Source organism: Triturus cristatus, chromosome 6 (genome assembly GCF_964204655.1).
Source record: "Triturus cristatus chromosome 6, aTriCri1.1, whole genome shotgun sequence".
NCBI classification, from domain to species: Eukaryota; Metazoa; Chordata; class Amphibia; order Caudata; family Salamandridae; genus Triturus; species Triturus cristatus.
Genome location: NC_140589.1, coordinates 100250456 through 100277662, shown reverse-complemented (window position 1 = coordinate 100277662; position 27207 = coordinate 100250456). Strand labels below are relative to the sequence as shown.

Here is a 27207-nt window from a genome sequence, read left to right as displayed (position 1 = left end):
CAATCCTTACCAAATGAGCATAGGACCCATGTAAGAGGTCATCTGGAAGAGTCATGCTCTTGTATGCCCTGGCCAGACGGGCCCTGCAAATTTGGAAGAATGCCATTCATCTGGTAGACAACTGGACTCCAGCACACTTACAGCAATCTCCTCAGGGCTTTGATCAGGGGCTGCTTAAATTTGCATACTCCACCCTATGTTGTGACTTTGAGATCCCTTGTTGAAATTGCTTTAGCCAGCCAAGAGGTGGCTATTGTCTCAATTTCAAAGCAGCTTTGAGCCGTTCAAGTGGCTGGTGAATAGCACTTTCTCTTTGTTTGCCTCAAAGTTCTAAAGAGTTCTCCATAGGTCCTGCTCTGTACAGATTGTTCAAAGATCTGTTGGAAGTGCATATAATAGGATAAATAAATTGAGGGCATTCCTTTTCAGTACCTCACCTGCATGGCTGTCTGGCCTCTGGAAGATGCTGGGAAAGCAAGTCAGGATGGCCGAGTGGTCTAAGGCGCTGCGTTCAGGTCGCAGTTTCCTCTGGAGGCGTGGGTTCAAATCCCACTTCTGACAGTCCTGTGTTTACTCTAATTTTTTTCTTGAGAAATATGATCATTTCCCTCGCAGTGGCTTATAGGATTGTCTTCTTGGAAGAGTGCAGTGAGTTTTTTTCTTGCTCTAGCCACTATTGGCCTAAGCTCTGTGCATTTTTTGGTTCCTAATATCTTTCTCACCCTTTAGATGAAAAAGCACCATGGGGTCAGGATGGCCGAGTGGTCTAAGGCGCTGCGTTAAGGCCGCAGTCTCTCCTGGAGGCGTGGGTTCGAATCCCACTTCTGACAAAACTTGAATTCCATTTTCTCTCTCAGTTCCTTTAGAATCTCAGCTAAAAATTGGCAATGTAAATAATATCTGAATAAGTACCAAACTTCAGTTTCAACTGCAAATGCATTTGCCCTATTCTATCTTTAACGTTAATGTAATATTCTTCTAGCACTCGTGGTGTTTTATATTTCTTTTGTGGGGTACTTTAAAAATCTTTTTTATGAAAGAAATGGGTTACATTAAGTCTTGTGATGTTTTAGGTTTACAATAAGGAGGTTTTAAACTTTATGTCACGTCATTTTCAGATGCTTCATTCAAGAGATGTTTCCACTATAGAATGCAAAGCAAGGGCAAAAATACAAGTGATAGAGCGAGTGAGTGAGAAGGAGTGTTGTGGAAGGAGAGAATGAAACAAAGACAGAGTGAGTGAACGGCAGGGAGGCATAGAAGAGGAGTCTAGTAGTGCAGGAGACCTGCTTTTCCCTGCTCTTGACCTCCCACCCATCCCCAAACAACCACAAACATACCTTCTGTGCAAAGTTGGTATGCAGATTTTCACGCCTCAGCAAGTGAGGGTGAGTCCCAGGCCAGGGGCTAAAGAGCAAAAGAGGGCCTGTGCTCAGACTTTCCCTGCTAGGGATAGTTTATCTGGAACAAGGCCTACTCTCTTGTATCCAGCAAGGATCTAGAAATCCTGCATGAATCTGCAAGGCACATTGGCAGCATAAATTTGCATAAACTGCCCCACCTATTGCCTTCCTACTTCCTGTGCTGTAGTTGTTTGTGTAGAGAGAGAGGTCGCAGGCAAGGAAATGTTGTGAGTCGGATACAGGACCCTAAATAGCTGGTGAGAGGTATGTGGTGTTCTAAAAGCATGAAAACTGTATACCTGTGAAATAAAGTGCTTTCGTATGTGTTCTTCTGTGTTTATTGTCCTGTGCATAAAGTTGCACCTTGTGTTTGAAGGTTTAAATTATTTCAGGCTTGCATGGAGGTAGACGTTTCTGAGTAACTTTTATTCATTTCTTAAAAGCCTATACTGTCAGGATGGCCGAGAGGTCTAAGGTGCTGTGTTTAGGCCACAGTCTCCTTTGGAGGCGTGGGTTCGAATCCCACTTCTGACATGCCTTTTGGAGATTTAATCTCCTTTATCAGGTTAACATCTGATGGAAGTTGCATCTGTTGGTCTTCACTTGGCACGTTATTCCGTTCTCCTCTTGTCAAGAGAGATGGGGTTTCTCATATATTTAGGTTCTATAACGTCTTGCTGACAAAGCGCAATCCTTACCAAATGAGCATAGGACCCATGTAAGAGGTCATCTGGAAGAGTCATGCTCTTGTATGCCCTGGCCAGACGGGCCCAGCAAATTTGGAAGAATGCCATTCATCTGGTAGACAACTGGACTCCAGCACACTTACAGCAATTTCCTCAGGGCTTTGATCAGGGGCTGCTTAAATTTGCATACACCACCCTATGTTGTGACTTTGAGATCCCTTGTTGAAATTGCTTTAGCCAGCCAAGAGGTGGCTATTGTCTCAATTTCAAAGCAGCTTTGAGCCGTTCAAGTGGCTGGTGAATAGCACTTTCTCTTTGTTCGCCTCAAAGTTCTAAAGAGTTCTCCATAGGTCCTGCTCTGTACAGATTGTTCAAAGATCTGTTGGAAGTGCATATAATAGGATAAATAAATTGAGGGCATTCCTTTTCAGTACCTCACCTGCATGGCTGTCTGGCCTCTGGAATATGCTGGGAAAGCAAGTCAGGATGGCCGAGTGGTCTAAGGCGCTGCGTTCAGGTCGCAGTCTCCTCTGGAGGCGTGGGTTCAAATCCCACTTCTGACAGTCCTGTGTTTACTCTAATTTTTTTCTTGAGAAATATGATCATTTCCCTCGCAGTGGCTTATAGGATTGTCTTCTTGGAAGAGTGCAGTGAGTTTTTTTCTTGCTCTAGCCACTATTGGCCTAAGCTCTGTGCATTTTTTGGTTCCTAATATCTTTCTCACCCTTTAGATGAAAAAGCAGCATGGGGTCAGGATGGCTGAGTGGTCTAAGACGCTGCGTTAAGGCCGCAGTCTCTCCTGGAGGCGTGGGTTCGAATCCCACTTCTGACAAAACTTGAATTCCATTTTCTCTCTCAGTTCCTTTAGAATCTCAGCTAAAAATTGGCAATGTAAATAAGATGTGAATAAGTACCAAACTTCAGTTTCAACTGCAAATGCATTTGCCCTATTCTATCTTTAACGTTAATGTAATATTCTTCTAGCACTCGTGGTGTTTTATATTTCTTTTGTGGGGTACTTTAAAAATCTTTTTATGAAAGAAATGGGTTACATTAAGTCTTGTGATGTTTTAGGTTTCCAATAAGGAGGTTTTAAATTTTATGTCACGTCATTTTCAGATGCTTCATTCAAGAGATGTTTCCACTATAGAATGCAGAGCAAGGGCAAAAATACAAGTGATAGAGCGAGTGAGTGAGAAGGAGTGTTGTGGAAGGAGAGAATGAAACAAAGACAGAGTGAGTGAACGGCAGGGAGGCATAGAAGAGTAGTCTAGTAGTGAAGGAGACCTGCTTTTCCCTGCTCTTGACCTCCCACCCATCCCCAAACAACCACAAACATACCTTCTGTGCAAAGTTGGTATGCACAATTTCACGCCTCAGCAAGTGAGGGTGAGTCCCAGGCCAGGGGCTAAAGAGCAAAAGAGTGCCTGTGCTCAGACTTTCCCTGCTAGGGATAGTTTATCTGGAACAAGGCCTACTCTCTTGTATCCAGCAAGGATCTGCAAGGTACATTGGCAGCATACATTTGCATAAACTGCCCCACCTATTGATTCCTATTTCCTGTGCTGTAGTTGTTTGTGTAGAGAGAGAGGTCGCAGGCAAGGAAATGTTGTGAGTCGGATACAGGACCCTAAATAGCTGGTGAGAGGTATGTGGTGTTCTAAAAGCATGAAAACTGTATACCTGTGAAATAAAGTGCTTTCGTATGTGTTCTTCTGTGTTTATTGTCCTGTGCATAAAGTTGCACCTTGTGTATGAAGGTTTAAATTATTTCAGGCTTGCATGGAGGTAGACGTTTCTGAGTAACTTTTATTCATTTCTTAAAAGCTTATACTGTCAGGATGGCCGAGAGGTTTATGGCGCTGTGTTTAGGCCACAGTCTCCTTTGGAGGCGTGGGTTCGAATCCCACTTCTGACATGCCTTTTGGAGATTTAATCTCCTTTATCAGGTTAACATCTGATGGAAGTTGCATCTGTTGGTCTTCACCTGGCACGTTATTCCGTTCTCCTCTTGTCAAGAGAGATGGGGTTTCTCATATATTTAGGTTCTATAACGTCTTGCTGACAAAGCGCAATCCTTACCAAATGAGCATAGGACCCATGTAAGAGGTCATCTGGAAGAGTCATGCTCTTGTATGCCCTGCCCAGACGGGCCCAGCAAATTTGGAAGAATGCCTTGCATCTGGTAGACAACTGGACTCCAGCACACTTACAGCAATTTCCTCAGGGCTTTGATCAGGGGCTGCTTAAATTTGCATACTCCACCCTATGTTGTGACTTTGAGATCCCTTGTTGAAATTGCTTTAGCCAGCCAAGAGGTGGCTATTGTCTCAATTTCAAAGCAGCTTTGAGCCGTTCAAGTGGCTGGTGAATAGCACTTTCTCTTTGTTCGCCTCAAAGTTCTAAAGAGTTCTCCATAGGTCCTGCTCTGTACAGATTGTTCAAAGATCTGTTGGAAGTGCATATAATAGGATAAATAAATTGAGGGCATTCCTTTTCAGTACCTCACCTGCATGGCTGTCTGGCCTCTGGAAGATGCTGGGAAAGCAAGTCAGGATGGCCGAGTGGTCTAAGGCGCTGCCTTCAGGTTGCAGTCTCCTCTGGAGGCGGGGGTTCAAATCCCACTTCTGACAGTCCTGTGTTTACTCTAATTTTTTTCTTGAGAAATATGATCATTTCCCTCGCAGTGGCTTATAGGATTGTCTTCTTGGAAGAGTGCAGTGAGTTTTTTTCTTGCTCTAGCCACTATTGCCCTAAGCTCTGTGCATTTTTTGGTTCCTAATATCTTTCTCACCCTTTAGATGCAAAAGCAGCATGGGGTCAGGATGGCCGAGTGGTCTAAGGCGCTGCGTTAAGGCCGCAGTCTCTCCTGGAGGCATGGGTTCAAATCCCACTTCTGACAAAACTTGAATTCCATTTTCTCTCTCAGTTCCTTTAGAATCTCAGCTAAAAATTGGCAATGTAAATAATATCTGAATAAGTACCACACTTCAGTTTCAACTGCAAATGCATTTGCCCTATTCTATCTTTAACGTTAATGTAATATTCTTCTAGCACTCGTGGTGTTTTATATTTGTTTTGTGGGGTACTTTAAAAATCTTTTTTATGAAAGAAATGGGTTACATTAAGTCTTGTGATGTTTTAGGTTTCCAATAAGGAGGTTTTAAATTTTATGTCACGTCATTTTCAGATGCTTCATTCAAGAGATGTTTCCACTATAGAATGCAGAGCAAGGGCAAAAATACAAGTGATAGAGCGAGTGAGTGAGAAGGAGTGTTGTGGAAGGAGAGAATGAAACAAAGACAGAGTGAGTGAATGGCAGGGAGGCATAGAAGAGGAGTCTAGTAGTGAAGGAGACCTGCTTTTCCCTGCTCTTGACCTCCCACCCATCCCCAAACAACCACAAACATACCTTCTGTGCAAAGTTGGTATGCAGAATTTCACGCCTCAGCAAGTGAGGGTGAGTCCCAGGCCAGGGGCTAAAGAGCAAAAGAGTGCCTGTGCTCAGACTTTCCCTGCTAGGGATAGTTTATCTGGAACAAGGCCTACTCTCTTGTATCCAGCAAGGATCTAGAAATCCTGCATGAATCTGCAAGGCACATTGGCAGCATAAATTTGCATAAACTGCCCCACCTATTGCCTTCCTACTTCCTGTGCTGTAGTTGTTTGTGTAGAGAGAGAGGTCGCAGGCAAGGAAATGTTGTGAGTCGGATACAGGACCCTAAATAGCTGGTGAGAGGTATGTGGTGTTCTAAAAGCATGAAAACTGTATACCTGTGAAATAAAGTGCTTTCGTATGTGTTCTTCTGTGTTTATTGTCCTGTGCATAAAGTTGCACCTTGTGTTTGAAGGTTTAAATTATTTCAGGCTTGCATGGAGGTAGACGTTTCTGAGTAACTTTTATTCATTTCTTAAAAGCCTATACTGTCAGGATGGCCGAGAGGTCTAAGGTGCTGTGTTTAGGCCACAGTCTCCTTTGGAGGCGTGGGTTTGAATCCCACTTCTGACATTCCTTTTGGAGATTTAATCTCCTTTATCAGGTTAACATCTGATGGAAGTTGCATCTGTTGGTCTTCACTTGGCACGTTATTCCGTTCTCCTCTTGTCAAGAGAGATGGGGTTTCTCATATATTTAGGTTCTATAATGTCTTGCTGACAAAGCGCAATCCTTACCAAATGAGCATAGGACCCATGTAAGAGGTCATCTGGAAGAGTCATGCTCTTGTATGCCCTGGCCAGACGGGCCCTGCAAATTTGGAAGAATGCCATTCATCTGGTAGACAACTGGACTCCAGCACACTTACAGCAATTTCCTCAGGGCTTTGATCAGGGGCTGCTTAAATTTGCATACTCCACCCTATGTTGTGACTTTGAGATCCCTTGTTGAAATTGCTTTAGCCAGCCAAGAGGTGGCTATTGTCTCAATTTCAAAGCAGTTTTGAGCCGTTCAAGTGGCTGGTGAATAGCACTTTCTCTTTGTTCGCCTCAAAGTTCTAAAGAGTTCTCCATAGGTCCTGCTCTGTACAGATTGTTCAAAGATCTGTTGGAAGTGCATATAATAGGATAAATAAATTGAGGGCATTCCTTTTCAGTACCTCACCTGCATGGCTGTCTGGCCTCTGGAAGATGCTGGGAAAGCAAGTCAGGATGGCCGAGTGGTCTAAGGTGCTGCGTTCAGGTCGCAGTCTCCTCTGGAGGCGTGGGTTCAAATCCCACTTCTGACAGTCCTGTGTTTACTCTAATTATTTTCTTGAGAAATATGATCATTTCCCTCGCAGTGGCTTATAGGATTGTCTTCTTGGAAGAGTGCAGTGAGTTTTTTTCTTGCTCTAGCCACTATTGCCCTCAGCTCTGTGCATTTTTTGGTTCCTAATATCTTTCTCACCCTTTAGATGAAAAAGCAGCATGGGGTCAGGATGGCCGAGTGGTCTAAGGCGCTGCGTTAAGGCCGCAGTCTCTCCTGGAGGCGTGGGTTCGAATCCCACTTCTGACAAAACTTGAATTCCATTTTCTCTCTCAGTTCCTTTAGAATCTCAGCTAAAAATTTGCAATGAAAATAATATCTGAATAAGTACCAAACTTCAGTTTCAACTGCAAATGCATTTGCCCTATTCTATCTTTAACGTTAATGTAATATTCTTCTAGCACTCGTGGTGTTTTATATTTCTTTTGTGGGGTACTTTAAAAATCTTTTTTATGAAAGAAATGGGTTACATTAAGTCTTGTGATGTTTTAGGTTTCCAATAAGGAGGTTTTAAATTTTATGTCACGTCATTTTCAGATGCTTCATTCAAGAGATGTTTCCACTATAGAATGCAGAGCAAGGGCAAAAATACAAGTGATAGAGCGAGTGAGTGAGAGAGAAGGAGTGTTGTGGAAGGAGAGAATGAAACAAAGACAGAGTGAGTGAACGGCAGGGAGGCATAGAAGAGTAGTCTAGTAGTGAAGGAGACCTGCTTTTCCCTGCTCTTGACCTCCCACCCATCCCCAAACAACAACAAACATACCTTCTGTGCAAAGTTGGTATGCAGAATTTCACGCCTCAGCAAGTGAGGGTGAGTCCCAGGCCAGGGGCTAAAGAGCAAAAGAGTGCCTGTGCTCAGACTTTCCCTGCTAGGGATAGTTTATCTGGAACAAGGCCTACTCTCTTGTATCCAGCAAGGATCTAGAAATCCTGCATGAATCTGCAAGGCACATTGGCAGCATAAATTTGCATAAACTGCCCCACCTATTGCCTTCCTACTTCCTGTGCTGTAGTTGTTTGTGTAGAGAGAGAGGTCGCAGGCAAGGAAATGTTGTTAGTCGGATACAGGACCCTAAATAGCTGGTGAGAGGTATGTGGTGTTCTAAAAGCATGAAAACTGTATACCTGTGAAATAAAGTGCTTTCGTATGTGTTCTTCTGTGTTTATTGTCCTGTGCATAAAGTTGCACCTTGTGTTTGAAGGTTTAAATTTTTTCAGGCATGCATTGAGGTAGACGTTTCTGAGTAACTTTTATTCATTTCTTAAAAGCATATACTGTCAGGATGGCCGAGAGGTCTAAGGCGCTGTGTTTAGGCCACAGTCTCCTTTGGAGGCGTGGGTTCGAATTCCACTTCTGACATGCCTTTTGGAGATTTAATCTCCTTTATCAGGTTAACATCTGATGGAAGTTGCATCTGTTGGTCTTCACTTGGCACGTTATTCCGTTCTCCTCTTGTCAAGAGAGATGGGGTTTCTCATATATTTAGGTTCTATAACGTCTTGCTGACAAAGCGCAATCCTTACCAAATGAGCATAGGACCCATGTAAGAGGTCATCTGGAAGAGTCATGCTCTTGTATGCCCTGGCCAGACGGGCCCAGCAAATTTGGAAGAATGCCATTCATCTGGTAGACAACTGGACTCCAGCACACTTACAGCAATTTCCTCAGGGCTTTGATCAGGGGCTGCTTAAATTTGCATACTCCACCCTATGTTTTGACTTTGAGATCCCTTGTTGAAATTGCTTTAGCCAGCCAAGAGGTGGCTATTGTCTCAATTTCAGAGCAGCTTTGAGCCGTTCAAGTGGCTGGTGAATAGCACTTTCTCTTTGTTCGCCTCAAAGTTCTAAAGAGTTCTCCATAGGTCCTGCTCTGTACAGATTGTTCAAAGATCTGTTGGAAGTGCATATAATAGGATAAATAAATTGAGGGCATTCCTTTTCAGTACCTCACCTGCATGGCTGTCTGGCCTCTGGAATATGCTGGGAAAGCAAGTCAGGATGGCCGAGTGGTCTAAGGCGCTGCCTTCAGGTCGCAGTCTCCACTGGAGGCGGGGGTTCAAATCCCACTTCTGACAGTCCTGTGTTTACTCTAATTTTTTTCTTGAGAAATATGATCATTTCCCTCGCAGTGGCTTATAGGATTGTCTTCTTGGAAGAGTGCAGTGAGTTTTTTTCTTGCTCTAGCCACTATTGGCCTAAGCTCTGTGCATTTTTTGGTTCCCAATATCTTTCTCACCCTTTAGATGAAAAAGCAGCATGGGGTCAGGATGGCTGAGTGGTCTAAGGCGCTGCGTTAAGGCCGCAGTCTCTCCTGGAGGCGTGGGTTCGAATCCCACTTCTGACAAAACTGGAATTCCATTTTCTCTCTCAGTTCCTTTAGAATCTCAGCTAAAAATTGGCAATGTAAATAATATCTGAATAAGTACCAAACTTCAGTTTCAACTGCAAATGCATTTGCCCTATTCTATCTTTAACGTTAATGTAAGATTCTTCTAGCACTCGTGGTGTTTTATATTTCTTTTGTGGGGTACTTTAAAAATCTTTTTTATGAAAGAAATGGGTTACATTAAGTCTTGTGATGTTTTAGGTTTCTAATAAGGAGGTTTTAAATTTTATGTCACGTCATTTTCAGATGCTTCATTCAAGAGATGTTTCCACTATAGAATGCAGAGCAAGGGCAAAAATACAAGTGATAGAGCGAGTGAGTGAGAAGGAGTGTTGTGGAAGGAGAGAATGAAACAAAGACAGAGTGAGTGAACGGCAGGGAGGCATAGAAGAGTAGTCTAGTAGTGAAGGAGACCTGCTTTTCCCTGCTCTTGACCTCCCGCCCATCCCCAAACAACCACAAACATACCTTCTGTGCAAAGTTGGTATGCAGAATTTCACGCCTCAGCAAGTGAGGGTGAGTCCCAGGCCAGGGGCTAAAGAGCAAAAGAGTGCCTGTGCTCAGACTTTCCCTGCTAGGGATAGTTTATCTGGAACAAGGCCTACTCTCTTGTATCCAGCAAGGATCTGCAAGGTACATTGGCAGCATACATTTGCATAAACTGCCCCACCTATTGATTCCTACTTCCTGTGCTGTAGTTGTTTGTGTAGAGAGAGAGGTCGCAGGCAAGGAAATGTTGTGAGTCGGATACAGGACCCTAAATAGCTGGTGAGAGGTATGTGGTGTTCTAAAAGCATGAAAACTGTATACCTGTGAAATAAAGTGCTTTCGTATGTGTTCTTCTGTGTTTATTGTCCTGTGCATAAAGTTGCACCTTGTGTTTGAAGGTTTAAATTATTTCAGGCTTGCATGGAGGTAGACGTTTCTGAGTAACTTTTATTCATTTCTTAATAGCCTATACTGTCAGGATGGCCGAGAGGTTTATGGCGCTGTGTTTAGGCCACAGTCTCCTTTGGAGGCGTGGGTTCGAATCCCACTTCTGACATGCCTTTTGGAGATTTAATCTCCTTTATCAGGTTAACATCTGATGGAAGTTGCATCTGTTGGTCTTCACCTGGCACGTTATTCCGTTCTCCTCTTGTCAAGAGAGATGGGGTTTCTCATATATTTAGGTTCTATAACGTCTTGCTGACAAAGCGCAATCCTTACCAAATGAGCATAGGACCCATGTAAGAGGTCATCTGGAAGAGTCATGCTCTTGTATGCCCTGCCCACACGGGCCCAGCAAATTTGGAAGAATGCCTTGCATCTGGTAGACAACTGGACTCCAGCACACTTACAGCAATTTCCTCAGGGCTTTGATCAGGGGCTGCTTAAATTTGCATACTCCACCCTATGTTGTGACTTTGAGATCCCTTGTTGAAATTGCTTTAGCCAGCCAAGAGGTGGCTATTGTCTCAATTTCAAAGCAGCTTTGAGCCGTTCAAGTGGCTGGTGAATAGCACTTTCTCTTTGTTCGCCTCAAAGTTCTAAAGAGTTCTCCATAGGTCCTGCTCTGTACAGATTGTTCAAAGATCTGTTGGAAGTGCATATAATAGGATAAATAAATTGAGGGCATTCCTTTTCAGTACCTCACCTGCATGGCTGTCTGGCCTCTGGAAGATGCTGGGAAAGCAAGTCAGGATGGCCGAGTGGTCTAAGGCGCTGCCTTCAGGTTGCAGTCTCCTCTGGAGGCGGGGGTTCAAATCCCACTTCTGACAGTCCTGTGTTTACTCTAATTTTTTTCTTGAGAAATATGATCATTTCCCTCGCAGTGGCTTATAGGATTGTCTTCTTGGAAGAGTGCAGTGAGTTTTTTTCTTGCTCTAGCCACTATTGGCCTAAGCTCTGTGCATTTTTTGGTTCCTAATATCTTTCTCACCCTTTAGATGAAAAAGCAGCATGGGGTCAGGATGGCCGAGTGGTCTAAGGCGCTGCGTTAAGGCCGCAGTCTCTCCTGGAGGCGTGGGTTCGAATCCCACTTCTGACAAAACTTGAATTCCATTTTCTCTCTCAGTTCCTTTAGAATCTCAGCTAAAAATTGGCAATGTAAATAATATCTGAATAAGTACCAAACTTCAGTTTCAACTGCAAATGCATTTGCCCTATTCTATCTTTAACGTTAATGTAATATTCTTCTAGCACTCGTGGTGTTTTATATTTCTTTTGTGGGGTACTTTAAAAATCTTTTTTATGAAAGAAATGGGTTACATTAAGTCTTGTGAAGTTTTAGGTTTCCAATAAGGAGGTTTTAAATTTTATGTCACGTCATTTTCAGATGCTTCATTCAAGAGATGTTTCCACTATAGAATGCAGAGCAAGGGCAAAAATACAAGTGATAGAGCGAGTGAGTGAGAAGGAGTGTTGTGGAAGGAGAGAATGAAACAAAGACAGAGTGAGTGAATGGCAGGGAGGCATAGAAGAGGAGTCTAGTAGTGAAGAAGACCTGCTTTTCCCTGCTCTTGACCTCCTACCCATCCCCAAACAACCACAAACATACCTTCTGTGCAAAGTTGGTATGCAGAATGTCACGCCTCAGCAAGTGAGGGTGAGTCCCAGGCCAGGGGCTAAAGAGCAAAAGAGTGCCTGTGCTCAGACTTTCCCTGCTAGGGATAGTTTATCTGGAACAAGGTCTACTCTCTTGTATCCAGCAAGGATCTAGAAATCCTGCATGAATCTGCAAGGCACATTGGCAGCATAAATTTGCATAAACTGGCCCACCTATTGCCTTCCTACTTCCTGTGCTGTAGTTGTTTGTGTAGAGAGAGAGGTCGCAGGCAAGGAAATTTTGTGAGTCGGATACAGGACCCTAAATAGCTGGTGAGAGGTATGTGGTGTTCTAAAAGCATGAAAACTGTATACCTGTGAAATAAAGTGCTTTCGTATGTGTTCTTCTGTGTTTATTGTCCTGTGCATAAAGTTGCACCTTGTGTTTGAAGGTTTAAATTATTTCAGGCTTGCATGGAGGTAGACGTTTCTGAGTAACTTTTATTCATTTCTTAAAAGCCTAAACTGTCAGGATGGCCGAGAGGTCTAAGGTGCTGTGTTTAGGCCACAGTCTCCTTTGGAGGCGTGGGTTCGAATCCCACTTCTGACATGCCTTTTGGAGATTTAATCTCCTTTATCAGGTTAACATCTGATGGAAGTTGCATCTGTTGGTCTTCACCTGGCACGTTATTCCGTTCTCCTCTTGTCAAGAGAGATGGGGTTTCTCATATATTTAGGTTCTATAACGTCTTGCTGATAAAGCGCAATCCTTACCAAATGAGCATAGGACCCATGTAAGAGGTCATCTGGAAGAGTCATGCTCTTGTATGCCCTGGCCAGACGGGCCCTGCAAATTTGGAAGAATGCCATTCATCTGGTAGACAACTGGACTCCAGCACACTTACAGCAATTTCCTCAGGGCTTTGATCAGGGGCTGCTTAAATTTGCATACTCCACCCTATGTTGTGACTTTGAGATCCCTTGTTGAAATTGCTTTAGCCAGCCAAGAGGTGGCTATTGTCTCAATTTCAAAGCAGCTTTGAGCCGTTCAAGTGGCTGGTGAATAGCACTTTCTCTTTGTTCGCGTCAAAGTTCTAAAGAGTTCTCCATAGGTCCTGCTCTGTACAGATTGTTCAAAGATCTGTTGGAAGTGCATATAATAGGATAAATAAATTGAGGGCATTCCTTTTCACTACCTCACCTGCATGGCTGTCTGGCCTCTGGAAGATGTTGGGAAAGGAAGTCAGGATGGCCGGGTGGTCTAAGGCGCTGCGTTCAGGTCGCAGTCTCCTCTGGAGGCGTGGGTTCAAATCCCACTTCTGATAGTCCTGTGTTTACTCTACTTTTTTTCTTGAGAAATATGATCATTTCCCTCGCAGTGCCTTATAGGATTGTCTTCTTGGAAGAGTGCAGTGAGTTTTTTTCTTGCTCTAGCCACTATTGGCCTAAGCTATGTGCATTTTTTGGTTCCTCATATCTTTCTCACCCTTTAGATGAAAAAGCAGCATGGGGTCAGGATGGCCGAGTGGTCTAAGGCGCTGAGTTAAGGCCGCAGTCTCTCCTGGAGGCGTGGGTTCGAATCCCACTTCTGACAAAACTTGAATTCCATTTTCTCTCTCAGTTCCTTTAGAATCTCAGCTAAAAATTGGCAATGTAAATAATATCTGAATAAGTACCAAACTTCAGTTTCAACTGCAAATGCATTTGCCCTATTCTATCTTTAACGTTAATGTTATATTCTTCTAGCACTCGTGGTGTTTTATATTTGTTTTGTGGGGTACTTTAAAAATCTTTTTTATGAAAGAAATGGGTTACATTAAGTCTTGTGATGTTTTAGGTTTCCAATAAGGAGGTTTTAAATTTTATGTCACGTCATTTTCAGATGCTTCATTCAAGAGATGTTTCCACTATAGAATGCAGAGCAAGGGCAAAAATACAAGTGATAGAGCGAGTGAGTGAGAAGGAGTGTTGTGGAAGGAGAGAATGAAACAAAGACAGAGTGAGTGAATGGCAGGGAGGCATAGAAGAGGAGTCTAGTAGTGAAGGAGACCTGCTTTTCCCTGCTCTTGACCTCCCACCCATCCCCAAACAACCACAAACATACCTTCTGTGCAAAGTTGGTATGCAGAATTTCACGCCTCAGCAAGTGAGGGTGAGTCCCAGGCCAGGGGCTAAAGAGCAAAAGAGTGCCTGTGCTCAGACTTTCCCTGCTAGGGATAGTTTATCTGGAACAAGGCCTACTCTCTTGTATCCAGCAAGGATCTAGAAATCCTGCATGAATCTGCAAGGCACATTGGCAGCATAAATTTGCATAAACTGCCCCACCTATTGCCTTCCTACTTCCTGTGCTGTAGTTGTTTGTGTAGAGAGAGAGGTCGCAGGCAAGGAAATGTTGTGAGTCGGATACAGGACCCTAAATAGCTGGTGAGAGGTATGTGGTGTTCTAAAAGCATGAAAACTGTATACCTGTGAAATAAAGTGCCTTCGTATGTGTTCTTCTGTGTTTATTGTCCTGTGCATAAAGTTGCACCTTGTGTTTGAAGGTTTAAATTATTTCAGGCTTGCATGGAGGTAGACGTTTCTGAGTAACTTTTATTCATTTCTTAAAACCCTATACTGTCAGGATGGCCGAGAGGTCTAAGGCGCTGTGTTTAGGCCACCGTCTCCTTTGGAGGCGTGGGTTCGAATCCCACTTCTGACATGCCTTTTGGAGATTTAATCTCCTTTATCAGGTTAACATCTGATGGAAGTTGCATCTGTTGGTCTTCACTTCGCACGTTATTCCGTTCTCCTCTTGTCAAGAGAGATGGGGTTTCTCATATATTTAGGTTCTATAACGTCTTGCTGACAAAGCGCAATCCTTACCAAATGAGCATAGGACCCATGTAAGAGGTCATCTGGAATAGTCATGCTCTTGTATGCCCTGGCCAGACGGGCCCTGCAAATTTGGAAGAATGCCATGCATCTGGTAGACAACTGGACTCCAGCACACTTACAGCAATTTCCTTAGGGCTTTGATCAGGGGCTGCTTAAATTTAGATACTCCACCCTATGTTGTGACTTTGAGATCCCTTGTTGAAATTGCTTTAGCCAGCCAAGAGGTGGCTATTGTCTCAATTTCAAAGCAGCTTTGAGCCGTTCAAGTGGCTGGTGAATAGCACTTTCTCTTTGTTCGCCTCAAAGTTCTAAAGAGTTCTCCATAGGTCCTGCTCTGTACAGATTGTTCAAAGATCTGTTGGAAGTGCATATAATAGGATAAATAAATTGAGGGCATTCCTTTTCAGTACCTCACCTGCATGGCTGTCTGGCCTCTGGAAGATGCTGGGAAAGCAAGTCAGGATGGCCGAGTGGTCTAAGGCGCTGCGTTCAGGTCGCAGTCTCCTCTGGAGGCGTGGGTTCAAATCCCACTTCTGACAGTCCTGTGTTTATTCTAATTTTTTTCTTGAGAAATATGATCATTTCCCTCGCAGTGGCTTATAGGATTGTCTTCTTGGAAGAGTGCAGTGAGTTTTTTTCTTGCTCTAGCCACTATTGGCCTAAGCTCTGTGCATTTTTTGGTTCCTAATATCTTTCTCACCCTTTAGATGAAAAAGCAGCATGGGGTCAGGATGGCCGAGTGGTCTAAGGCACTGCGTTAAGGCCGCAGTCTCTCCTGGAGGCGTGGGTTCGAATCCCACTTCTGACAAAACTTGGATTCCATTTTCTCTCTCAGTTCCTTTAGAATCTCAGCTAAAAATTGGCAATGTAAATAATATCTGAATAAGTACCAAACTTCAGTTTCAACTGCAAATGCATTTGCCCTATTCTATCTTTAACGTTAATGTAATATTCTTCTAGCACTCGTGGTGTTTTATATTTGTTTTGTGGGGTACTTTAAAAATCTTTTTTATGAAAGAAATGGGTTACATTAAGTCTTGTGATGTTTTAGGTTTCCAATAAGGAGGTTTTAAATTTTATGTCACGTCATTTTCAGATGCTTCATTCAAGAGATGTTTCCACTATAGAATGCAGAGCAAGGGCAAAAATACAAGTGATAGAGCGAGTGAGTGAGAAGGAGTGTTGTGGAAGGAGAGAATGAAACAAAGACAGAGTGAGTGAATGGCAGACAGGCATAGAAGAGGAGTCTAGTAGTGAAGGAGACCTGCTTTTCCCTGCTCTTGACCTCCCACCCATCCCCAAACAACCACAAACATACCTTCTGTGCAAAGTTGGTATGCAGAATTTCACGCCTCAGCAAGTGAGGGTGAGTCCCAGGCCAGGGGCTAAAGAGCAAAAGAGTGCCTGTGCTCAGACTTTCCCTGCTAGGGATAGTTTATCTGGAACAAGGCCTACTCTCTTGTATCCAGCAAGGATCTAGAAATCCTGCATGAATCTGCAAGGCACATTGGTAGCATAAATTTGCATAAACTGCCCCACCTATTGCCTTCCTACTTCCTGTGCTGTAGTTGTTTGTGTAGAGAGAGAGGTCGCAGGCAAGGAAATGTTGTGAGTCGGATACAGGACCCTAAATAGCTGGTGAGAGGTATGTGGTGTTCTAAAAGCATGAAAACTGTATACCTGTAAAATAAAGTGCCTTCGTATGTGTTCTTCTGTGTTTATTGTCCTGTGCATAAAGTTGCACCTTGTGTTTGAAGGTTTAAATTATTTCAGGCTTGCATGGAGGTAGACGTTTCTGAGTAACTTTTATTCATTTCTTAAAAGCCTATACTGTCAGGATGGCCGAGAGTTCTAAGGCGCTGTGTTTAGGCCACAGTCTCCTTTGGAGGCGTGGGTTCGAATCCCACTTCTGACATGCCTTTTGGAGATTTAATCTCCTTTATCAGGTTAACATCTGATGGAAGTTGCATCTGTTGGTCTTCACTTGGCACGTTATTCCGTTCTCCTCTTGTCAAGAGAGATGGGGTTTCTCATATATTTAGGTTCTATAACGTCTTGCTGACAAAGCGCAATCCTTACCAAATGAGCATAGGACCCATGTAAGAGGTCATCTGGAATAGTCATGCTCTTGTATGCCCTGGCCAGACGGGCCCTGCAAATTTGGAAGAATGCCATGCATCTGGTAGACAACTGGACTCCAGCACACTTACAGCAATTTCCTTAGGGCTTTGATCAGGGGCTGCTTAAATTTAGATACTCCACCCTATGTTGTGACTTTGAGATCCCTTGTTGAAATTGCTTTAGCCAGCCAAGAGGTGGCTATTGTCTCAATTTCAAAGCAGCTTTGAGCCGTTCAAGTGGCTGGTGAATAGCACTTTCTCTTTGTTCGCCTCAAAGTTCTAAAGAGTTCTCCATAGGTCCTGCTCTGTACAGATTGTTCAAAGATCTGTTGGAAGTGCATATAATAGGATAAATAAATTGAGGGCATTCCTTTTCAGTACCTCACCTGCATGGCTGTCTGGCCTCTGGAAGATACTGGGAAAGCAAGTCAGGATGGCCGAGTGGTCTAAGGCGCTGCGTTCAGGTCGCAGTCTCCTCTGGAGGCGTTGGTTCAAATCCCACTTCTGACAGTCCTGTGTTTACTCTAATTTTTTTCTTGAGAAATATGATCATTTCCCTCGCAGTGGCTTATAGGATTGTCTTCTTGGAAGAGTGCAGTGAGTTTTTTTCTTGCTCTAGCCACTATTGCCCTCAGCTCTGTGGATTTTTTGGTTCCTAATATCTTTCTCACCCTTTAGATGCAAAAGCAGCATGGGGTCAGGATGGCCGAGTGGTCTAAGGCGCTGCGTTAAGGCCGCAGTCTCTCCTGGAGGCGTGGGTTCGAATCCCACTTCTGACAAAACTTGAATTCCATTTTCTCTCTCAGTTCCTTTAGAATCTCAGCTAAAAATTGGCAATGTAAATAATATCTGAATAAGTACCAAACTTCAGTTTCAAATGCATTTGCCCTATTCTATCTTTAACGTTAATGTAATATTCTTCTAGCACTCGTGGTGTTTTATATTTGTTTTGTGGGGTACTTTAAAAATCTTTTTTATGAAAGAAATGGGTTACATTAAGTCTTGTGATGTTTTAGGTTTCCAATAAGGAGGTTTTAAATTTTATGTCACGTCATTTTCAGATGCTTCATTCAAGAGATGTTTCCACTATAGAATGCAGAGCAAGGGCAAAAATACAAGTGATAGAGCGAGTGAGTGAGAAGGAGTGTTGTGGAAGGAGAGAATGAAACAAAGACAGAGTGAGTGAACGGCAGGGAGGCATAGAAGAGTAGTCTAGTAGTGAAGGAGACCTGCTTTTCCCTGCTCTTGACCTCCCACCCATCCCCAAACAACCACAAACATACCTTCTGTGCAAAGTTGGTATGCAGAATTTCACGCCTCAGCAAGTGAGGGTAAGTCCCAGGCCAGGGGCTAAAGAGCAAAAGAGTGCCTATGCTCAGACTTTCCCTGCTAGGGATAGTTTATCTGGAACAAGGCCTACTCTCTTGTATCCAGCAAGGATCTAGAAATCCTGCATGAATCTGCAAGGCACATTGGCAGCATAAATTTGCATAAACTGCCCCACCTATTGCCTTCCTACTTCCTGTGCTGTAGTTGTTTGTGTAGAGAGAGAGGTCGCAGGCAAGGAAATGTTGTGAGTCGGATACAGGACCCTAAATAGCTGGTGAGAGGTATGTGGTGTTCTAAAAGCATGAAAACTGTATACCTGTGAAATAAAGTGCTTTCGTATGTGTTCTTCTGTGTTTATTGTCCTGTGCATAAAGGTGCACCTTGTGTTTGAAGGTTTAAATTTTTTCAGGCATGCATTGAGGTAGACGTTTCTGAGTAACTTTTATTCATTTCTTAAAAGCATATACTGTCAGGATGGCCGAGAGGTCTAAGGCGCTGTGTTTAGGCCACAGTCTCCTTTGGAGGCGTGGGTTCGAATCCCACTTCTGACATGCCTTTTGGAGATTTAATCTCCTTTATCAGGTTAACATCTGATGGAAGTTGCATCTGTTGGTCTTCGCTTGGCACGTTATTCCGTTCTCCTCTTGTCAAGAGAGATGGGGTTTCTCATATATTTAGGTTCTATAACGTCTTGCTGACAAAGCGCAATCCTTACCAAATGAGCATAGGACCCATGTAAGAGGTCATCTGGAAGAGTCATGCTCTTGTATGCCCTGGCCAGACGGGCCCAGCAAATTTGGAAGAATGCCATTCATCTGGTAGACAACTGGACTCCAGCACACTTACAGCAATTTCCTCAGGGCTTTGATCAGGGGCTGCTTAAATTTGCATACTCCACCCTATGTTGTGACTTTGAGATCCCTTGTTGAAATTGCTTTAGCCAGCCAAGAGGTGGCTATTGTCTCAATTTCAAAGCAGCTTTGAGCCGTTCAAGTGGCTGGTGAATAGCACTTTCTCTTTGTTCGCCTCAAAGTTCTAAAGAGTTCTCCATAGGTCCTGCTCTGTACAGATTGTTCAAAGATCTGTTGGAAGTGCATATAATAGGATAAATAAATTGAGGGCATTCCTTTTCAGTACCTCACCTGCATGGCTGTCTGGCCTCTGGAATATGCTGGGAAAGCAAGTCAGGATGGCCGAGTGGTCTAAGGCGCTGCGTTCAGGTCGCAGTCTCCTCTGGAGGCGTGGGTTCAAATCCCACTTCTGACAGTCCTGTGTTTACTCTAATTTTTTTCTTGAGAAATATGATCATTTCCCTCGCAGTGGCTTATAGGATTGTCTTCTTGGAAGAGTGCAGTGAGTTTTTTTCTTGCTCTAGCCACTATTGGCCTAAGCTCTGTGCATTTTTTGGTTCCTAATATCTTTCTCACCCTTTAGATGAAAAAGCAGCATGGGGTCAGGATGGCTGAGTGGTCTAAGGCGCTGCGTTAAGGCCGCAGTCTCTCCTGGAGGCGTGGGTTCGAATCCCACTTCTGACAAAACTTGAATTCCATTTTCTCTCTCAGTTCCTTTAGAATCTCAGCTAAAAATTGGCAATGTAAATAATATCTGAATAAGTACCAAACTTCAGTTTCAACTGCAAATGCATTTGCCCTATTCTATCTTTAACGTTAATGTAATATTCTTCTAGCACTCGTGGTGTTTTATATTTCTTTTGTGGGGTACTTTAAAAATCTTTTTTATGAAAGAAATGGGTTACATTAAGTCTTGTGATGTTTTAGGTTTCCAATAAGGAGGTTTTAAATTTTATGTCACGTCATTTTCAGATGCTTCATTCAAGAGATGTTTCCACTATAGAATGCAGAGCAAGGGCAAAAATACAAGTGATAGAGCGAGTGAGTGAGAAGGAGTGTTGTGGAAGGAGAGAATGAAACAAAGACAGAGTGAGTGAATGGCAGGGAGGCATAGAAGAGTAGTCTAGTAGTGAAGGAGACCTGCTTTTCCCTGCTCTTGACCTCCCACCCATCCCCAAACAACCACAAACATACCTTCTGTGCAAAGTTGGTATGCAGAATTTCACGCCTCAGCAAGTGAGGGTGAGTCCCAGGCCAGGGGCTAAAGAGCAAAAGAGTGCCTGTGCTCAGACTTTCCCTGCTAGGGATAGTTTATCTGGAACAAGGCCTACTCTCTTGTATCCAGCAAGGATCTAGAAATCCTGCATGAATCTGCAAGGCACATTGGCAGCATAAATTTGCATAAACTGCCCCACCTATTGCCTTCCTACTTCCTGTGCTGTAGTTGTTTGTGTAGAGAGAGAGGTCGCAGGCAAGGAAATGTTGTGAGTCGGATACAGGACCCTAAATAGCTGGTGAGAGGTATGTGGTGTTCTAAAAGCATGAAAACTGTATACCTGTGAAATAAAGTGCTTTCGTATGTGTTCTTCTGTGTTTATTGTCCTGTGCATAAAGTTGCACCTTGTGTTTGAAGGTTTAAATTATTTCAGGCTTGCATTGAGGTAGACGTTTCTGAGTAACTTTTATTCATTTCTTAAAAGCATATACTGTCAGGATGGCCGAGAGGTCTAAGGCGCTGTGTTTAGGCCACAGTCTCCTTTGGAGGCGTGGGTTCGAATCCCACTTCTGACATGCCTTTTGGAGATTTAATCTCCTTTATCAGGTTAACATCTGATGGAAGTTCCATCTGTTGGTCTTCACTTGGCACGTTATTCCGTTCTCCTCTTGTCAAGAGAGATGGGGTTTCTCATATATTTAGGTTCTATAACGTCTTGCTGACAAAACGCAATCCTTACCAAATGAGCATAGGACCCATGTAAGAGGTCATCTGGAAGAGTCATGCTCTTGTATGCCCTGGCCAGACGGGCCCTGCAAATTTGGAAGAATGCCATTCATCTGGTAGACAACTGGACTCCAGCACACTTACAGCAATCTCCTCAGGGCTTTGATCAGGGGCTGCTTAAATTTGCATACTCCACCCTATGTTGTGACTTTGAGATCCCTTGTTGAAATTGCTTTAGCCAGCCAAGAGGTGGCTATTGTCTCAATTTCAAAGCAGCTTTGAGCCGTTCAAGTGGCTGGTGAATAGCACTTTCTCTTTGTTTGCCTCAAAGTTCTAAAGAGTTCTCCATAGGTCCTGCTCTGTACAGATTGTTCAAAGATCTGTTGGAAGTGCATATAATAGGATAAATAAATTGAGGGCATTCCTTTTCAGTACCTCACCTGCATGGCTGTCTGGCCTCTGGAAGATGCTGGGAAAGCAAGTCAGGATGGCCGAGTGGTCTAAGGCGCTGCGTTCAGGTCGCAGTCTCCTCTGGAGGCGTGGGTTCAAATCCCACTTCTGACAGTCCTGTGTTTACTCTAATTTTTTTCTTGAGAAATATGATCATTTCCCTCGCAGTGGCTTATAGGATTGTCTTCTTGGAAGAGTGCAGTGAGTTTTTTTCTTGCTCTAGCCACTATTGGCCTAAGCTCTGTGCATTTTTTGGTTCCTAATATCTTTCTCACCCTTTAGATGAAAAAGCACCATGGGGTCAGGATGGCCGAGTGGTCTAAGGCGCTGCGTTAAGGCCGCAGTCTCTCCTGGAGGCGTGGGTTCGAATCCCACTTCTGACAAAACTTGAATTCCATTTTCTCTCTCAGTTCCTTTAGAATCTCAGCTAAAAATTGGCAATGTAAATAATATCTGAATAAGTACCAAACTTCAGTTTCAACTGCAAATGCATTTGCCCTATTCTATCTTTAACGTTAATGTAATATTCTTCTAGCACTCGTGGTGTTTTATATTTCTTTTGTGGGGTACTTTAAAAATCTTTTTTATGAAAGAAATGGGTTACATTAAGTCTTGTGATGTTTTAGGTTTACAATAAGGAGGTTTTAAACTTTATGTCACGTCATTTTCAGATGCTTCATTCAAGAGATGTTTCCACTATAGAATGCAAAGCAAGGGCAAAAATACAAGTGATAGAGCGAGTGAGTGAGAAGGAGTGTTGTGGAAGGAGAGAATGAAACAAAGACAGAGTGAGTGAACGGCAGGGAGGCATAGAAGAGGAGTCTAGTAGTGCAGGAGACCTGCTTTTCCCTGCTCTTGACCTCCCACCCATCCCCAAACAACCACAAACATACCTTCTGTGCAAAGTTGGTATGCAGATTTTCACGCCTCAGCAAGTGAGGGTGAGTCCCAGGCCAGGGGCTAAAGAGCAAAAGAGGGCCTGTGCTCAGACTTTCCCTGCTAGGGATAGTTTATCTGGAACAAGGCCTACTCTCTTGTATCCAGCAAGGATCTAGAAATCCTGCATGAATCTGCAAGGCACATTGGCAGCATAAATTTGCATAAACTGCCCCACCTATTGCCTTCCTACTTCCTGTGCTGTAGTTGTTTGTGTAGAGAGAGAGGTCGCAGGCAAGGAAATGTTGTGAGTCGGATACAGGACCCTAAATAGCTGGTGAGAGGTATGTGGTGTTCTAAAAGCATGAAAACTGTATACCTGTGAAATAAAGTGCTTTCGTATGTGTTCTTCTGTGTTTATTGTCCTGTGCATAAAGTTGCACCTTGTGTTTGAAGGTTTAAATTATTTCAGGCTTGCATGGAGGTAGACGTTTCTGAGTAACTTTTATTCATTTCTTAAAAGCCTATACTGTCAGGATGGCCGAGAGGTCTAAGGTGCTGTGTTTAGGCCACAGTCTCCTTTGGAGGCGTGGGTTCGAATTCCACTTCTGACATTCCTTTTGGAGATTTAATCTCCTTTATCAGGTTAACATCTGATGGAAGTTGCATCTGTTGGTCTTCACCTGGCACGTTATTCCGTTCTCCTCTTGTCAAGAGAGATGGGGTTTCTCATATATTTAGGTTCTATAACGTCTTGCTGACAAAGCGCAATCCTTACCAAATGAGCATAGGACCCATGTAAGAGGTCATCTGGAAGAGTCATGCTCTTGTATGCCCTGGCCAGACGGGCCCTGCAAATTTGGAAGAATGCCATGCATCTGGTAGACAACTGGACTCCAGCACACTTACAGCAATTTCCTTAGGGCTTTGATCAGGGGCTGCTTAAATTTGCATACTCCACCCTATGTTGTGACTTTGAGATCCCTTGTTGAAATTGCTTTAGCCAGCCAAGAGGTGGCTATTGTCTCAATTTCAAAGCAGCTTTGAGCCGTTCAAGTGGCTGGTGAATAGCACTTTCTCTTTGTTCGCCTCAAAGTTCTAAAGAGTTCTCCATAGGTCCTGCTCTGTACAGATTGTTCAAAGATCTGTTGGAAGTGCATATAATAGGATAAATAAATTGAGGGCATTCCTTTTCAGTACCTCACCTGCATGGCTGTCTGGCCTCTGGAAGATGCTGGGAAAGCAAGTCAGGATGGCCCAGTGGTCTAAGGCGCTGCGTTCAGGTCGCAGTCTCCTCTGGAGGCGTGGGTTCAAATCCCACTTCTGACAGTCCTGTGTTTACTCTAATTATTTTCTTGAGAAATATGATCATTTCCCTCGCAGTGGCTTATAGGATTGTCTTCTTGGAAGAGTGCAGTGAGTTTTTTTCTTGCTCTAGCCACTATTGCCCTCAGCTCTGTGCATTTTTTGGTTCCTAATATCTTTCTCACCCTTTAGATGAAAAAGCAGCATGGGGTCAGGATGGCCGAGTGGTCTAAGGCGCTGCGTTAAGGCCGCAGTCTCTCCTGGAGGTGTGGGTTTGAATCCCACTTCTGACAAAACTTGAATTCCATTTTCTCTCTCAGTTCCTTTAGAATCTCAGCTAAAAATTGGCAATGTAAATAATATCTGAATAAGTACCAAACTTCAGTTTCAACTGCAAATGCATTTGCCCTATTCTATCTTTAACGTTAATGTAATATTCTTGTAGCACTCGTGGTGTTTTATATTTGTTTTGTGGGGTACTTTAAAAATCTTTTTTATGAAAGAAATGGGTTACATTAAGTCTTGTGATGTTTTAGGTTTCCAATAAGGAGGTTTTAAATTTTATGTCACGTCATTTTCAGATGCTTCATTCAAGAGATGTTTCCACTATAGAATGCAGAGCAAGGGCAAAAATACAAGTGATAGAGCGAGTGAGTGAGAAGGAGTGTTGTGGAAGGAGAGAATGAAACAAAGACAGAGTGAGTGAACGGCAGGGAGGCATAGAAGAGGAGTCTAGTAGTGAAGGAGACCTGCTTTTCCCTGCTCTTGACCTCCCACCCATCCCCAAACAACCACAAACATACCTTCTGTGCAAAGTTGGTATGCAGAATTTCACGCCTCAGCAAGTGAGGGTGAGTCCCAGGCCAGGGGCTAAAGAGCAAAAGAGTGCCTGTGCTCAGACTTTCCCTGCTAGGGATAGTTTATCTGGAACAAGGCCTACTCTCTTGTATCCAGCAAGGATCTAGAAATCCTGCATGAATCTGCAAGGCACATTGGCAGCATAAATTTGCATAAACTGCCCCACCTATTGCCTTCCTACTTCCTGTGCTGTAGTTGTTTGTGTAGAGAGAGAGGTCGCAGGCAAGGAAATGTTGTGAGTCGGATACAGGACCCTAAATAGCTGGTGAGAGGTATGTGGTGTTCTAAAAGCATGAAAACTGTATACCTGTGAAATAAAGTGCTTTCGTATGTGTTCTTCTGTGTTTATTGTCCTGTGCATAAAGTTGCACCTTGTGTTTGAAGGTTTAAATTATTTCAGGCTTGCATGGAGGTAGACGTTTCTGAGTAACTTTTATTCATTTATCAAAAGCCTATACTGTCAGGATGGCCGAGAGGTCTAAGGCGCTGTGTTTAAGCCACAGTCTCCTTTGGAGGCGTGGGTTCGATTCCCACTTCTGACATGCCTTTTGGAGATTTAATCTCCTTTATCAGGTTAACATCTGATGGAAGTTGCATCTGTTGGTCTTCACTTGGCACGTTATTCCGTTCTCCTCTTGTCAAGAGAGATGGGGTTTCTCATATATTTAGGTTCTATAACGTCTTGCTGACAAAGCGCAATCCTTACCAAATGAGCATAGGACCCATGTAAGAGGTCATCTGGAAGAGTCATGCTCTTGTATGCCCTGGCCAGACGGGCCCTGCAAATTTGGAAGAATGCCATTCATCTGGTAGACAACTGGACTCCAGCACACTTACAGCAATCTCCTCAGGGCTTTGATCAGGGGCTGCTTAAATTTGCATACTGCACCCTATGTTGTGACTTTGAGATCCCTTGTTGAAATTGCTTTAGCCAGCCAAGAGGTGGCTATTGTCTCAATTTCAAAGCAGCTTTGAGCCGTTCAAGTGGCTGGTGAATAGCACTTTCTCTTTGTTTGCCTCAAAGTTCTAAAGAGTTCTCCATAGGTCCTGCTCTGTACAGATTGTTCAAAGATCTGTTGGAAGTGCATATAATAGGATAAATAAATTGAGGGCATTCCTTTTCAGTACCTCACCTGCATGGCTGTCTGGCCTCTGGAAGATGCTGGGAAAGCAAGTCAGGATGGCCGAGTGGTCTAAGGCGCTGCGTTCAGGTCGCAGTCTCCTCTGGAGGCGTGGGTTCAAATCCCACTTCTGACAGTCCTGTGTTTACTCTAATTTTTTTCTTGAGAAATATGATCATTTCCCTCGCAGTGGCTTATAGAATTGTCTTCTTGGAAGAGTGCAGTGAGTTTTTTTCTTGCTCTAGCCACTATTGGCCTAAGCTCTGTGCATTTTTTGGTTCCTAATATCTTTCTCACCCTTTAGATGAAAAAGCACCATGGGGTCAGGATGGCCGAGTGGTCTAAGGTGCTGCGTTAAGGCCGCAGTCTCTCCTGGAGGCGTGAGTTCAAATCCCACTTCTGACAAAACTTGAATTCCATTTTCTCTCTCAGTTCCTTTAGAATCTCAGCTAAAAATTGGCAATGTAAATAATATCTGAATAAGTACCAAACTTCAGTTTCAACTGCAAAGGCATTTGCCCTATTCTATCTTTAACGTTAATGTAATATTCTTCTAGCACTCGTGGTGTTTTATATTTGTTTTGTGGGGTACTTTAAAAATCTTTTTTATGAAAGAAATGGGTTACATTAAGTCTTGTGATGTTTTAGGTTTCCAATAAGGAGGTTTTAAATTTTATGTCACGTCATTTTCAGATGCTTCTTTCAAGAGATGTTTCCACTATAGAATGCAGAGCAAGGGCAAAAATAGAAGCGATAGAGCGAGTGAGTGAGAAGGAGTGTTGTGGAAGGACAGAATGAAACAAAGACAGAGTGAGTGAACGGCAGGGAGGCATAGAAGAGTAGTCTAGTAGTGAAGGAGACCTGCTTTTCCCTGCTCTTGACCTCCCACCCATCCCCAAACAACCACAAACATACCTTCTGTGCAAAGTTGGTATGCAGAATTTCACGCCTCAGCAAGTGAGGGTGAGTCCCAGGCCAGGGGCTAAAGAGCAAAAGAGTGCCTGTGCTCAGACTTTCCCTGCTAGGGATAGTTTATCTGGAACAAGGCCTACTCTCTTGTATCCAGCAAGGATCTAGAAATCCTGCATGAATCTGCAAGGCACATTGGCAGCATAAATTTGCATAAACTGCCCCACCTATTGCCTTCCTACTTCCTGTGCTGTAGTTGTTTGTGTAGAGAGAGAGGTCGCAGGCAAGGAAATGTTGTGAGTCGGATACAGGACCCTAAATAGCTGGTGAGAGGTATGTGGTGTTCTAAAAGCATGAAAACTGTATACCTGTGAAATAAAGTGCTTTCGTATGTGTTCTTCTGTGTTTATTGTCCTGTGCATAAAGTTGCACCTTGTGTTTGAAGGTTTAAATTATTTCAGGCTTGCATGGAGGTAGACGTTTCTGAGTAACTTTTATTCATTTCTTAAAAGCCTATACTGTCAGGATGGCCGAGAGGTCTAAGGCGCTGTGTTTAGGCCACAGTCTCCTTTGGAGGCGTGGGTTCGAATCCCACTTCTGACATGCCTTTTGGAGATTTAATCTCCTTTATCAGGTTAACATCTGATGGAAGTTGCATCTGTTGGTCTTCACTTGGCACGTTATTCCGTTCTCCTCTTCTCAAGAGAGATGGGGTTTCTCATATATTTAGGTTCTATAACGTCTTGCTGACAAAGCGCAATCCTTACCAAATGAGCATAGGACCCATGTAAGAGGTCATCTGGAATAGTCATGCTCTTGTATGC

At 43.4% G+C, this 27207-nt stretch overlaps 26 non-coding genes across 26 annotated transcripts; all 26 read left to right on the top strand.

Moving 5' to 3' along the window:
* The first annotated feature begins 747 nt into the window (after positions 1 to 747).
* Positions 748 to 830, top strand: TRNAL-AAG (transfer RNA leucine (anticodon AAG)). Its single transcript has one exon. It is a non-coding gene; the product is annotated as a tRNA-Leu (tRNA).
* A 1024-nt stretch (positions 831 to 1854) lies between these two features.
* On the top strand, positions 1855 to 1937 carry TRNAL-UAG (transfer RNA leucine (anticodon UAG)). The gene has a single exon. It is a non-coding gene; the product is annotated as a tRNA-Leu (tRNA).
* A 632-nt stretch (positions 1938 to 2569) lies between these two features.
* On the top strand, positions 2570 to 2652 carry TRNAL-CAG (transfer RNA leucine (anticodon CAG)). The gene has a single exon. It is a non-coding gene; the product is annotated as a tRNA-Leu (tRNA).
* Positions 2653 to 3924: 1272 nt separating this feature from the next.
* On the top strand, positions 3925 to 4007 carry TRNAL-UAG (transfer RNA leucine (anticodon UAG)). Its single transcript has one exon. It is a non-coding gene; the product is annotated as a tRNA-Leu (tRNA).
* A 901-nt stretch (positions 4008 to 4908) lies between these two features.
* TRNAL-AAG (transfer RNA leucine (anticodon AAG)) lies at positions 4909 to 4991 on the top strand. The gene has a single exon. It is a non-coding gene; the product is annotated as a tRNA-Leu (tRNA).
* A 1739-nt stretch (positions 4992 to 6730) lies between these two features.
* TRNAL-CAG (transfer RNA leucine (anticodon CAG)) lies at positions 6731 to 6813 on the top strand. Its single transcript has one exon. It is a non-coding gene; the product is annotated as a tRNA-Leu (tRNA).
* A 186-nt stretch (positions 6814 to 6999) lies between these two features.
* Positions 7000 to 7082, top strand: TRNAL-AAG (transfer RNA leucine (anticodon AAG)). The gene has a single exon. It is a non-coding gene; the product is annotated as a tRNA-Leu (tRNA).
* Positions 7083 to 9094: 2012 nt separating this feature from the next.
* TRNAL-AAG (transfer RNA leucine (anticodon AAG)) lies at positions 9095 to 9177 on the top strand. The gene has a single exon. It is a non-coding gene; the product is annotated as a tRNA-Leu (tRNA).
* A 1004-nt stretch (positions 9178 to 10181) lies between these two features.
* Positions 10182 to 10264, top strand: TRNAL-UAG (transfer RNA leucine (anticodon UAG)). The gene has a single exon. It is a non-coding gene; the product is annotated as a tRNA-Leu (tRNA).
* Positions 10265 to 11165: 901 nt separating this feature from the next.
* On the top strand, positions 11166 to 11248 carry TRNAL-AAG (transfer RNA leucine (anticodon AAG)). The gene has a single exon. It is a non-coding gene; the product is annotated as a tRNA-Leu (tRNA).
* A 1024-nt stretch (positions 11249 to 12272) lies between these two features.
* On the top strand, positions 12273 to 12355 carry TRNAL-UAG (transfer RNA leucine (anticodon UAG)). Its single transcript has one exon. It is a non-coding gene; the product is annotated as a tRNA-Leu (tRNA).
* A 901-nt stretch (positions 12356 to 13256) lies between these two features.
* Positions 13257 to 13339, top strand: TRNAL-AAG (transfer RNA leucine (anticodon AAG)). Its single transcript has one exon. It is a non-coding gene; the product is annotated as a tRNA-Leu (tRNA).
* Positions 13340 to 14363: 1024 nt separating this feature from the next.
* Positions 14364 to 14446, top strand: TRNAL-UAG (transfer RNA leucine (anticodon UAG)). The gene has a single exon. It is a non-coding gene; the product is annotated as a tRNA-Leu (tRNA).
* A 632-nt stretch (positions 14447 to 15078) lies between these two features.
* TRNAL-CAG (transfer RNA leucine (anticodon CAG)) lies at positions 15079 to 15161 on the top strand. The gene has a single exon. It is a non-coding gene; the product is annotated as a tRNA-Leu (tRNA).
* A 186-nt stretch (positions 15162 to 15347) lies between these two features.
* TRNAL-AAG (transfer RNA leucine (anticodon AAG)) lies at positions 15348 to 15430 on the top strand. The gene has a single exon. It is a non-coding gene; the product is annotated as a tRNA-Leu (tRNA).
* A 2008-nt stretch (positions 15431 to 17438) lies between these two features.
* TRNAL-AAG (transfer RNA leucine (anticodon AAG)) lies at positions 17439 to 17521 on the top strand. Its single transcript has one exon. It is a non-coding gene; the product is annotated as a tRNA-Leu (tRNA).
* Positions 17522 to 18539: 1018 nt separating this feature from the next.
* TRNAL-UAG (transfer RNA leucine (anticodon UAG)) lies at positions 18540 to 18622 on the top strand. The gene has a single exon. It is a non-coding gene; the product is annotated as a tRNA-Leu (tRNA).
* A 632-nt stretch (positions 18623 to 19254) lies between these two features.
* Positions 19255 to 19337, top strand: TRNAL-CAG (transfer RNA leucine (anticodon CAG)). The gene has a single exon. It is a non-coding gene; the product is annotated as a tRNA-Leu (tRNA).
* A 186-nt stretch (positions 19338 to 19523) lies between these two features.
* Positions 19524 to 19606, top strand: TRNAL-AAG (transfer RNA leucine (anticodon AAG)). Its single transcript has one exon. It is a non-coding gene; the product is annotated as a tRNA-Leu (tRNA).
* Positions 19607 to 20630: 1024 nt separating this feature from the next.
* TRNAL-UAG (transfer RNA leucine (anticodon UAG)) lies at positions 20631 to 20713 on the top strand. Its single transcript has one exon. It is a non-coding gene; the product is annotated as a tRNA-Leu (tRNA).
* Positions 20714 to 21345: 632 nt separating this feature from the next.
* Positions 21346 to 21428, top strand: TRNAL-CAG (transfer RNA leucine (anticodon CAG)). Its single transcript has one exon. It is a non-coding gene; the product is annotated as a tRNA-Leu (tRNA).
* A 186-nt stretch (positions 21429 to 21614) lies between these two features.
* Positions 21615 to 21697, top strand: TRNAL-AAG (transfer RNA leucine (anticodon AAG)). Its single transcript has one exon. It is a non-coding gene; the product is annotated as a tRNA-Leu (tRNA).
* Positions 21698 to 23436: 1739 nt separating this feature from the next.
* On the top strand, positions 23437 to 23519 carry TRNAL-CAG (transfer RNA leucine (anticodon CAG)). Its single transcript has one exon. It is a non-coding gene; the product is annotated as a tRNA-Leu (tRNA).
* Positions 23520 to 23705: 186 nt separating this feature from the next.
* On the top strand, positions 23706 to 23788 carry TRNAL-AAG (transfer RNA leucine (anticodon AAG)). The gene has a single exon. It is a non-coding gene; the product is annotated as a tRNA-Leu (tRNA).
* A 1739-nt stretch (positions 23789 to 25527) lies between these two features.
* Positions 25528 to 25610, top strand: TRNAL-CAG (transfer RNA leucine (anticodon CAG)). The gene has a single exon. It is a non-coding gene; the product is annotated as a tRNA-Leu (tRNA).
* Positions 25611 to 26903: 1293 nt separating this feature from the next.
* Positions 26904 to 26986, top strand: TRNAL-UAG (transfer RNA leucine (anticodon UAG)). Its single transcript has one exon. It is a non-coding gene; the product is annotated as a tRNA-Leu (tRNA).
* Positions 26987 to 27207: the final 221 nt, after the last annotated feature.